Source organism: Ornithorhynchus anatinus, chromosome 17 (assembly GCF_004115215.2).
Source record: "Ornithorhynchus anatinus isolate Pmale09 chromosome 17, mOrnAna1.pri.v4, whole genome shotgun sequence".
NCBI lineage: Eukaryota > Metazoa > Chordata > Mammalia > Monotremata > Ornithorhynchidae > Ornithorhynchus > Ornithorhynchus anatinus.
In genome coordinates, this window is record NC_041744.1 from 25,741,823 (window position 1) to 25,754,471 (window position 12,649).

Genomic DNA, 12,649 nt, shown 5'->3' on the forward strand with positions numbered 1-12,649 from the left:
TTTTCCAACACCAACAATAAGTTATTATTGCAGTTTATAGCTTGGAAGTGTCAAGGTGAATTGTCAAAATATTTGTTATAATTCTCTTAAAAAATGAGAATAAAGAGTAAATTCCAAAACTCCTTAATTCTACATATTCAACAAGTTAGCAATTTGTTGGCTATTTGGGTGATGAGAGAGCAAAAGTACTGACTATCCTTCGGTTCAGAGAAAGCATTTCTGATTGTTTTTCTTCTCTATGAATGAGATTGCCTGCCAAGTCTGATTTGCAGCCAACATTCAGTCCCTTCCCCAGTTGAACACACTCATCTAGCTTGCAACCACCTGTCTACAGCTATGCTGTCAGTAATGCATGTGCTCTTTGTAATGTCTAACCCTATTTCTGATTCTCCCTCTCGTCACCACGAAGCTCCTGCACTCCAATTTAAATCATCACTCTAAAAATGTTTAGGACACTTTTCTAGTTCTTTTCCCATTTAGACTGAGTGGTGTGTTTCTAAATAAATTATCTTAGACACCCAGAATACCAGCCAGTAATGCAATTACCTCTTCAAGAACAAGTAACCATTACTTGAGTTACCTATTAGTGATTTGCTTTTTCCCTCTAGAATAGTATCCTGCAATAAACTTCATTTGCTTTTTCAAGATCTGAGTTGAATGGTTTTGGATTCCTGTGAGCAGAGTGCGCTTTAGGAAATGGCTGCCCAGAATTAAGCATGCTGTCTGTCGCCAACGACCTGAACAACCCACTGAGCCCTTCTCAGCTGCCGAAACTGCTGGGCCTTGTGGATCAGGATTGCTGCAGCCCCTCTCCCAGCCAAAATAGCATCAGGAGTCATTGTAGGAGGGCTTGGATATCTGGCAGTGTCCACAGAGCCCAGAGTCTTCCAGTTTTCCCCCTTCCAGGAAAGGACAAGGATTGGGGCCCACACAAAGTAAACTTAATTATTATTATTAATAATATTAATGATAATGATGACAATAACAGTTATAATTGTTACTGTAATAATGCTGGTATTTACTAAGAACTGGGGTAGATGCAAGAAAATCAGGTTAGACCCAGTCCCTGTCCCACATGTGGCTCACAGTCTTCAGTAGGAAGTATTGAATAGGCATTGAATTAACCATTTTGCATATGAGGAAATTGAGACACAAAGAAATTAAGAGACTTGCCCAAGGTCACATAGCAGGCAAGTGGTAGAGAAGTAGGTTTAGAACTTAGATCCTCTGACTCCCAGGCCTGCAGTCTTTATACTCGACCATGCTCCATTCCTCAGAAACCTGGTATTGTCCACATCCTACATTACATTCAAATACAGGGGTTCAAGCTCTAACTGATTTTTAAAGAAAATTAGATATGATTTTAACAAATGTATATGGCAACAAGGATTAGAAATTTTCAATCCAAACACCCTCTCCCTTCCTCTCAAGGTGAGCTTTCCATTTCCCATAGGACATTTTATTCTTTGCTGCCTTCCACACAATAAACTTGAATCTTCACCCTTGACTCTCTCCCATGCCGCTGCTGCCCAGCACAGGTGAGTTTTGACTGGTAGCAGATTGCCTTTCACTCACCAGCCACTTCCCCAGCTAGGAATGGAATGGGTACGCCTTTGCTTGACTCTCCCTCCATTAGCCTAGACTGGTAGAGTACTGGAAACTCTCCAGATGCAATAATACCGAGAGAGTTTGGAATTCCTAGATAGCATGTATCTAGATAACATTTTTAATTAAATAATGTTAGAAGTCGTCTGAGCAGAAGATACTCTCCTTAGTTTTACATACTTGTAAAATCATGAATCCACTGCAACTGCTAAGTTTGGGAAGCAGTGTGGTCTAGTGGATAGAGCACGGGCCTGGGAGTCAGAAGACCTGGGTTCTAATTCCAGTTCTGCCACTTGTTTGTTGAGTGATCTTGGGAAAGTCACTTCATTTCTATGGGCCTCAGTTAGCTCATCCATAAAATGGGGATTAAGACTGTGAGCTCCATGTACGACAAAGGACCTTGTCCAACCTGATTTGCTTGTATCTATCCCACTGCTTTTATAGTGCCTGGCACATAGTAAGCACTTAACAAATACCATAAAAATGTAAATGAACATAAACAAATGCTGTTAATAGCATTAAACTCATTTGGAAAGTACAGTTCACATTTTTCACATTTTTCCACTATGTATTTGGTAGTATTCCCAAGTGGGAGATGTGTGCTACTCTCAAAGACATATTTAGCATTCCCAATATCATTACAGAATTTCCTAAAATTATTTAGCAAATTTACCCTAATTGTTCCATTCAGTGTTCCTTATCCTCTAATTTTCCACAAGAGAGAACATGTGCTATGCTTTAGTTATCCTGTATCAATGGTTACTTTTATTTTTAGTCAGTGTTAATTGGTTAGTCTCCAAGGATGTCCTGGTTTTCAATTCTATTGCTTCTGGGTTTTTTTTTATTTTCTTGACTATCATACAAAATATTGGAATTTTTCAGGATTTCGTCAGTGAAATATACATCATCTTTTAATGCTGAAGCAAATCACATAGTCAAGTGAAGTCTGAAAATATAGTTTGGCCTTAATATTTTAGGCCAAAAAGCATATCTGGCATGAAATAGCTTAATAGCTGAAATTCGAATAACAACTATCCAGGGTAAAAACTTTAGCATTCTCCAGTGTGGTTGAATGTAAAATCTTTATGATAATTTTATTAGGCATATTGCAAATCATAATATATTCTTCTCTCCTCCACAACTGTCAGTCCTGCCACTTTGTATTTCATTTTTGGGGCTCCAGAAAGCCAATGGTGAAGTGATTCAAACAAAAAGAACAGAAGCAGCAAGAAAGTTGGTGGAAGTGACTACTCCTTCAACCTGTTATTGCTGGGCCCTAACAGGAAAGGGGAGATCGCCTCTTGCCAAATCCTCAGAGAGACAAACACTGAATTTCTGGCCCAAAAGAAAGTGCAATCAGTCCTTCCTCTACATGCACTCTTCTGTGCAAAAAAAAAAGACTGGGTTAGTGAATTGAAGGACAGGGGCAAGTGGACTCCAAAGAGCAGAGATTTTTTATGCCAAAGGACTGATTCTTAATCTTCTGGGAACCTGCCTGAAAAGCTTAATTTCCTTTTAGACCTTGCTTGGTGGATATTAGGACTAAGTAGAGATCCAAGGGGAACAGGGCCAGGTGACAAGCCCAAAAATCGATGGAGCTCAAACAGTAGTTTCAACCCTACAGCCAGAAAACCATAAAGGCAGTCAACCTGATGTCTCTATGAAGAAGGTTCATGATGGAAAGTGTAGTTCTGCAGGTTTACTTGTGTATTTGCTTGCAAATCTTGAAGCATCATGTGATCCCACTACCATGTAAATAAAACACTGGTTTCAGGGAACACTTGCTACATTGTTCTGTAGACAGTAGGGGCTCAATAAAAAAAATAGTACTGCATGATTTGGATGCACCTTAGTTCTTATTCCTGGTTTGCCCAAGTACCTGTATGCTACCATAATAATATTAATTAAAACTTGGAATAATATTATTCTTGAAGCATTTCAAGAATTTCAATGCACAACGGAACAATAATGAGAACAAAAGTTCCCCAACTAATTTCTCCACTAGAGAAATAATGAGATTTGCAATTAACCTATGCATCTAAATGAAGTTATACTGTTTATCATTCAGAACTACCTCAAGTAAGGTTAAAGGTGTTATTAAAAACATCAATTAAAATTCCTTATATACAAGAGTAATAATTATAATAAAATACTGTATATTATCATGAGTAGTACTTTAATGAAGTCTTGGCTTAATTAGTGAGGTTTTCATTAGTTTCCACTTACTAAAATGATACAGTGCTGATATATTTGTTTTTCCATATAAAATAAGAGTTTGGCAAGTAATTCTGTGGAATCATCCATTTAAGATGATTCCACAGAATTACTTGCCAAACACGATTTTGACAAAGTAATCCCTGTTCCACATAAGTCTCACCGTCTAAATAGGAGGAAGAACAGTCAGTGAATTTCCAAGCTACTGAAGAAAAAACTGAGGCCCACATAAATTAATTAACTTTCCTGAGGTCACACAGCCAGCAAATGGCAGAGAGATTAGAACCTAGGTCTTCTAAATTCATTCATTCATTCAATCATATTTATTGAGCGCTTACTGTGTGCAGAGCACTTAGAAAGTAAAATTGGGCACCAGAAAGAGCCAATCCCTTCCCCCAAACGGGCTCACAGTCCAGAAGGGGGAGACAGACAACAAAACAAAACAAGTAGACATGCATTAATAGCATCAAATTAGATAAATAGAACCGTAGATAAATGTACATCATTAATAAAATAAATAGAGCAATAAATATGCACAAACATATACAAGTGTTGTGGGGAGGAGAAGGGATTAGAGCAGAGGGAGGGAGCAGTGACAGTGGGGAGGGGAGGAAGAGCAGTAGGAAAATCCTAAATTCTAAATCCTAGGCCCTTGCTCTTTCCACTAGGTGATGCTGTTTCGCCCGTCTCTTCCTGGCGTTCCTTGGGAGAGTGGAAATACTGCATATCGATAACCCACTAAATAGAATGTACTGTACTCAGAGCTTGGAAAGTACAACGGAAGCACAAACATACTCCATGTCCACAGGAGTTTACACTCTCCTGGGGGAATCCACTAGACTCTTGTGGGCAAGGATCTTGTCTACCAACTCTACTGAACTCTCCTAAGCACTTAGCACAGCACACAGTAAGTGCTCAATGAATACCACTGATTGATTTGGGGGAAGCTACCCTGAAAGGGACTCTCTGGTCTCTCTTTTTCTCCCCCTCATCATGGATCTCTTACTTTTGGTTTTACTCCACCTCAATCCCAATGCACTTGTACCATTACCAACATTTTCCTCTACAATTTACTGAGGCCTCCCAACTAGCATGCAATATACAGTATTCATTAACAATGATAATTTATTAATTTAAATCTACTTATATTTATCATTTCATTCTTGTCTATGGAACACTGAGAAAAGGGAAAAGTCTTTGCACAGATCATCCTTCAAACCAGGCTTACTCACAACCCTGTAGAAACACACTGGAGTAGACACACAATCCAGTTGTGTACCCCAATGAATATCTGTTTATTATACCAGTCTATTACAATGTAATTTAAAGAAACTTACAAACTATGCATACTATGCAATTTGTGAAAAGAGTACCTCTATATTTGTTAAGAGAGGACAATGTATTCTCTTGGAGTCCTTTGGGATTTGATGGCACCTTTTATTCCAACTTTTCCCTAACACTGAAGTATAGCATAAATTCAACGTCATTCTCATCAAACAGTAATGCACCTGGTAATTCTTAGCCCTGCTGGGCTTCAGCTCAATAGAAATGCTTTAATTAGTCTTGATTCTGTAAATGCTTGATTAATTTATTCAAAACAATAGAATTCCCAGTCAGACCCTTGTAATAGAATCATATTCAGAGGACAAAAAAAAGACCCATGTGCTCTTCAGAATATAGTAGAGGGCCAGATTTTCATTTCACAAGCTATTTCTCTCCCAATTAACTCACAGTGGAGAATAGTTTTTATGAAATAGAAGCCACAGTGCTAATGCCAATAGAACTTTATAATACAAAACATCCAATTTATTATTACTCTTAATTTTAGCATATTGAACATTACAGAAAATATGATCACTTTCAAATTTGTGTTTTTTCACAATTTATTCTATTTGAATTTTTTTTAAGTTCTGAATGATGCTCATCAAAATAATTTTGGGGCTGAGGTGATTTTTAGAGATACTAGATCACCTCCATCTATTCCACCCAGGGCCCCTGCCCATTAAATTGTGTAGTGTTGGTCTTATTACTATTTAATAGTCTAGTCAACATAGCAATGTGGTGAGCTATGTTGGAATATTCGGGATAAAAAGCTGCTCTAAAGCAGCCTGAAATGGAGCATGTGGGATGCTGGCTAGAGGATGCATATTGAAGAACTAGCGGCACATAGTCCTAAACAATGTGATTTAGCAGCCAACTGCTCAGAAACAACTGCAGAAGACAGGCTGACATGTGCTTATCCAAATTGATGTTAATCTGTTTTGAGCAGAAACTTCAGGAAGAATAAAAAGCAATCTTAAAAACCACAAAGGATGCTGACCAAGCAAACCCATAGGTTGATCTTCAACTGCACATATGCACCACAGCTGGGCAAAGATCTTTTCGATTCCAACCACACAAAGACTAGATCACAGTGTAAGTGCCAGGAGCTTTGGAATGAAAGGTATGAAAGTTCCCTAATTTAAAGAAAGTGAATTGCCATTTGTGTGGTAGCCCTCAAGAGGTTGGGCAGAGAGTTAGTCACAAATGATACAAAGCTACTTGAGTTTTAGGGCTCTAAAGTCTCCCACCCCAGCCTTCATCCTAAAGCTAGCTTTCCAGAGAACTAAAGCCTAAGCTTACCTCTACAACCTTTAGAACCCTGGGGTTGCTGTGAAGATTTGTTTCATGAGTAATATTTATCTGCCTCACTGGGGAATTTGAAGAAATTGTCATATTGGTTTGTTGACTGGTTGCTTGCTGTTGTTGCAATTCTTTATAGAGTTGTTTTTTATCAGCTCAGCCCTACCTAAACTGTGAACTCCATGAGGGACAAGGACTCTGTCTTACTAAATCTGCATTTCCCCTAGTGTTTAGCTTGCCTCAGAGAAAGTGCTTAATAAATACCACAACTATGAAGTAAATATGAAATATAAATGTGAGTGAATAAAAAACAGTTGCCATGAAATCCTTCATCCTAAAATATCACATAAAGAAATGAAATCATTGTGCGATAAGTAAAAAGTAGTCACATTTTTGATAAACATACATACTGTAATCCAACTTATAATTTAATGTTTTATTCATTTTACAAAAGGATTAGTATGTAGCTCTTGTTGAAAATTATTCTCCCATTTAGGTCCAGAAAATCAGACAGCAGATCTTCTGGTACTATAGAACAAAAAGACATTTCCTGTACTGCTTTCTCTTTCTCCACTTTTCATATTCTGTATTCAGATTTGGTTTTGGAGATTGCTTCCCAGGTGCTAGTGATACTCTTAAACCCTGTAAACCTGTATCTGAGCAGGTCAGATTGGCAAGGTGTTCATGGGATTGAAGTCCAGGGGCCACAAAATGTAAATATAAAAGTTTGGGAACTTCCTGGGTATTTATGAATAGTTAAAACAATTTAGTAGCTGAGCTAGGATAAACTAAGATTAATTCCAAAACTAAGGGAAATTAAAGCAATTTTAAAAGTTGGTAAAATGTAGCTTTCTGTCTGAATATAAACATTTTTAATAAACTAAAAAATTAATGGTCACTCAAGGTTTGGAAATACTTGAACAACAAGGTGTATGTTTTATATTTTCTTCACAAATGTGGTGAAATTGAAAAACAATATTTCTTTTGTCCAAAGAAAGTTAATAATACAGACTAGAAACAGATCAACTACGTGACCTGCTGAATGAAACACAATTAACTTAGGAGCAGCTTGCCTATATCTGGAGCACTAGAAAGCAATTTTCTGCAGAAAGGTTGGGAAAAAAAATCCATATTGATCAGTACTAAGTAGTAAAAATTTATTGCAATGTTGTCAGTTGCCTTATTCCAAATCAATACAAATCTCACCAAAAGCTTCTTAAATGCAATAAGAATCTGACAAGGCCTTTTTGTCACAGATTAGTGTTAAAGCAATAAAAGGCCCCCCAAGGAAAATTGACTTTGGTCAGAATGCCAGCTGGATTCTGTTTCTGAAGTGATCTTTTGGGGAAGGACATCTCTATTGACAATTTGCAAGTCCAACAAAAAAAAAAGCCCCCCAATTATTGATGTGCTAACTAATGGGACTGCTAAGAACTGTTTGAGGGTCCTGAGACTTAGAAAAATTGTTTTCATCAAAATTTCAAAATTTGATGCATATTAAATTAGTGGGCAAAAGTAGCGTGGATGAAGACAAGTATAATTTGGTCTATCAGTGACTTCTGTTTTGGTTTGTTTTTAAAATTGAGTTCTCTATTTCCCTTACTGACTGTAAATAAATAAAAATTACATAATAAAAATTGATTATAACCAGAGGAATGAAATTCATTTTCTCAAAATGTCACTATGGTGCACATCGAAATGAGAAAATAATTCTCTCTTTTCTTCTGAGTGGAAAAGGAGTCATCATGGGGGTGCTGAGAGATGGGATGCAGTCAGGATGATTTCCATTAGGTGACAATTTACTTGAATCCACCATATGAATCAATTTCATCAAGTAGTAGAATCTAATTGGCAGATGCAGAAAAAAATCCCTCAGATATCTGAGGCAAACCATATTTTGTGAGTTTGGATTCTACTCATAGAGAAGCAGTGTGGCCTAGTGGAAAGAACATGGTCCTGGTACTTGTGAGAACTAGGTTCTGATCACAACTGACTGCTGTGCAGTTTGGACAAGTCACTTAACTTTTCTGGGTCTCAATGAGGATTAGGTACCAGTTCACTCTCCCCCTAAGACCAGGACTAAGACATATGTGAACCAGGGACTATGTCCAACCTGACAGTTCTGCATCAAGCCCAGTGCTTAGTATAGTGCTGGGCACATCCTAAGCATTTAAATACCACAATTATTACGGTTATTATTGCTAATTATCATTGTTTTCAAAGTCAGAAATTCCAGTTTCTACAAAGCAGCCCTTTGAAATTTACCCTTTTAGTAGCTACTTCTCATAAATCTACGTATCAGACTAATTATACAAGAGTCCTTTTTTATTCAGAATCCACATCATCTTCTGTATTTGCAAGATCAGTCTAAAAGTGGAGATGTAATTTTTACTTAATGCTATTCAGGTATTTTCATTGGAATGAGGAGGGGGTCGGTTGGGAACAAGTTGAAGGGGGCTGCTGGGGGAGAGAGAATGAAGGGTGGGAACCGAGCCAGGTGAGGGGGATGAGCGTTGGTGCTGGGACAGGATGACACGAATGGGGTGGAGAGGAAGGGTGGGGGCTTCTAAAGGAAAGTGAAGGAGTTGGGTGGCAGAGGGGTTGTGGGAAGTGTGGTGTAGAGGAATGGGATGGATTGGTAGGAGCTGGAGGGGGTGGGGATTGAAGGGCCACGGTGGGGTCGGTGAGGTAAACAACAGCAATAACAACTTAATCCAGTGAACTCCAGAGGAGGTGGTTGAATTGTCCCTGGATCATTGAGAATAATCAGCCTGAGACTCTTAAGAGGAGAGATCTTGATGTCCTCGGGTAGGTCTTTGTCCTGTTTGATGTTCAATGGTCCACGTCAGTTTGTGTCCCCTTAGTGGAGAGATCTCAGAATCCTTGAGCAGGTCCCTGACGTGGGTCATGGTTGATGCTTGGCTCAAGGACCTATTTTACCTCTGATACAAATTTATTATGGTGTAACTGCTAATTTCCATTCATGACCTGAAAGAGCTCTTTACCACATAATAGGGGATAGATAGATGCTATATTGCATGTTGGTGTCCGGATAGTATTCACAACAGTTTCTTTTCGTGTAGCTTTTCTTGTTCTCTCTTTCAGACTTTGAGTCTCATGTAGGCCCTTATTATCTTTTATCTGCCCCAGTGCTTAATTCAGTACTTGACCCCATCGTAAGTGCTTAAATATCACAATTATTATTATTTCAGGGAAACAATCTTTTTAACATTTTGCAATGACCCATTCACTATTCAAATCCCTCCACCCACGTATAAAGACTTGTAAATATTACACTTTTTTCTTATCTATTTTTCTTCCCATAGAAATATTCCTCGTTTCTATGTTAATGTAAGTGCATTGTTTTTCATGCTATTACAGCACTTCTCTGAGTCTTCTTTCTCTCTGTTTCATCCTTTGCTTTTGGTTACTATTGCGCTCATCTGTCTTCTGGTCTTTCACTTCCCCTTTCTCAATCTCTTCTTTTCTTTGGAAATGCCAGATAACTTCTCTTTCTCAGACCAATTCCTGTTTTCCCCCAACCATGGTCATGTACCTCACTTGCTCATTTGTTTTTTTCCATCTCTTCTCCTCACCCTTTAGGATCCTTACCTCCTCTATCCCCAGAGGTTCTAAGCCCCACTCCTTTTCTTAGTTTTACAATCTCCCTTTTCCTTGGTTCTCTCACACCCTACCTGAACTCCCAACAATCCTCCTCCTGATGGGTCACTATCACTCCTTCCCCCTGAACATCAAACAGTATATTCCTCACATCCTTTGCATGCTGCTACTTTTGCTTCTAGATTCTGGCTCTTGGGAAACAGAAGTGTCAGTGGTACTTAGATTTTTGAGGCCGGGGCCAGCTTGAGAGGTCCATCCCTTACCGGATGGCTCTTCTTCAGCAGGACTCAGGGTTCCCTTTGCTCTTCTGCAGATCAGTGTCATTCTGAGGGCAGGCTAAAAATAGCACCCCTTCCTGCCAGGAAACTGGTCCTATATGTGAGAGAGAGCATCCTTTACTGACTCTTGGGGAAGAGGTAAGTATCTTCTTGAACCTCCACCCGAATTGGGCCCAGGAGAGAGTACAGTGCCAGTACTCTGATCTATCCAGGCTGGGCCAGCCAATGGAATAATCCATAGGTAGATGGACTATTCCTATAGTTCCTGTGCACCTTTAAGCTTTAATAATGCAGTGTATGTATGAAGAAATAAAGCTGAAGTGGGAAGCATAGTTCATATCACTATGCAGGGATATAGATTCATTTCTTCAAACTGCCATTTAGATTTTAATTCAGCTAACAGAACTATTAACCTTTTAATCTAACATATTCTTAAATAAAGGAACTAAAAGCTAAAATAAGGCTTTTAAAGTATAAGGTGTAAGTGATCCTAATTACTATTTAAAACACTGCATTTATTAAACATTTAAGAATTTTTAAAGTTAATCATGTCAAATATTATAAATTTTAAAATTCCCATGGAATTAATGAAAATTATGTGTTAAGAAATGTTTAAGGAAAATGTAAAACAAAAATAAGAGCCACGTGTAACTATGAATATGGTGCATTTTGGCAGCAATGGGAGGTACACTTCTGAGGCTTCTCAGAATTTCTGCACCTTGAGGCTGTTTTTTTTTTTAAAATCACCTTCACACTGTCAACCTATCAACATCATTGATGAGCTAGTCTTAAAAAAAAAAGGATAGCTCTAACACAAATGACAGGTTAGAGGACTAATACGAGGGTTGCAAATGAAATAAAGGGAGTGTTTTGGTTATAGGTAAAATTTTTTTGTTAGATTTCAACCACCAAAATGCAATATATGCAAAAATATGTATGTTCTATTTCTAACCTCAAAAGGCCAAGCAGACATACCTAAAGGAGTGAAGACATGCTTTATATATAAAAAAAAAAGTAACCTTGTCCATCTTTAGAGGTATCCAATAATTTTTAACAATTATTATTATATCTCAGCTAAAAATGTCAGTCCCAAAGTGTAAGACTATTAAGAGGAAATCAGGTAATTTTTTCAGTGACTATTACTTTCCAGTTACAATAATAATAGTAATAATTGTATTGTTAAGCACTTACTATGTGCCAACTACTATTCTAAGCAATGGGGTATGTACAAGGTAATCAGGTTGTCCCACGTGGAGCTCATAGTCTTCAACCCCATTTTATAGATGAGGTAACTGAGGCACAGAGAAGTTAAGTGACTTGCCCGAAGTCACACAGCTGACAAATGGCAGAGGTGGGATTAGAGCCCATGACCTCTGAATTCCAAGTCGGTGCTCTTTCCACTAAACCAACATGAACATCATTTACAGGTGATCGAAATAGACTGTTTTGCTGTTTCCCTGAAAGAGAGTTTCAGGTTATCCCTAGTTTAAGGCATTTTGTCTTCAGAGACTATATGCTTCCTCCCTTAGAAGCTCTTTCAGGACAAGGACATTGTCTACAAATTCTATTGTACTTTCCCAAACAATTAGTATAATGCTTTGAATTGAGTAACTTTTCAAAAATTACTAATGATTGATTGATTCTGATTCTTGAAGAAAGTGGTTTGTACTCTCCTACATAAGAAGAAATGATTGGGACCGACTGCTTTTCTTCCATAGAGCGAAGATTATAAAATTGTTCTTCTGCATTTATTGTTAAATTTGTGACTCACCCGATTCCATAGAAGTACTTAAGACTAGGTTACTGAAGAATCCGTATGTTTCTTGATAAATTAAAGGAAGATTTACAGGCTTGGACAGCAGAAAGTAATGCAGTCCAATGCTAAGTAACATCTGCTATGTACTGTTATGCCATTTGCTCATTATAAAGTACATCCTGCAGATCAATTGAAAAGAAGGCAGCTTTCAAAGTCCAAAACATAACTATGGTAACAGATGTTTTGGTCGGATGGTTGAACTAAAATATGCTTTGCAACTGATAACTGCTGCAGCAAATAAGCAGGATTTATGACATACCACACATTTTTAATTTCTTTAGAAACATTCTCTGCATACAGGGGAACCTCTTCACTGAAACTATTTCATTTTCCTGTTCTAAAGGTAGTTAAGGGTGAGTTAAGGTGTCATTTTGCATTAAATGTGTCTACATGTTGTTTGATCAGAGCTGTGTTCACATTAATGTTGTTGCCTTGCCTCCTTTTCCAGCTTTAGAGATACATGAAAGTAACCAGAATTGGAGTTTTTTCTCCT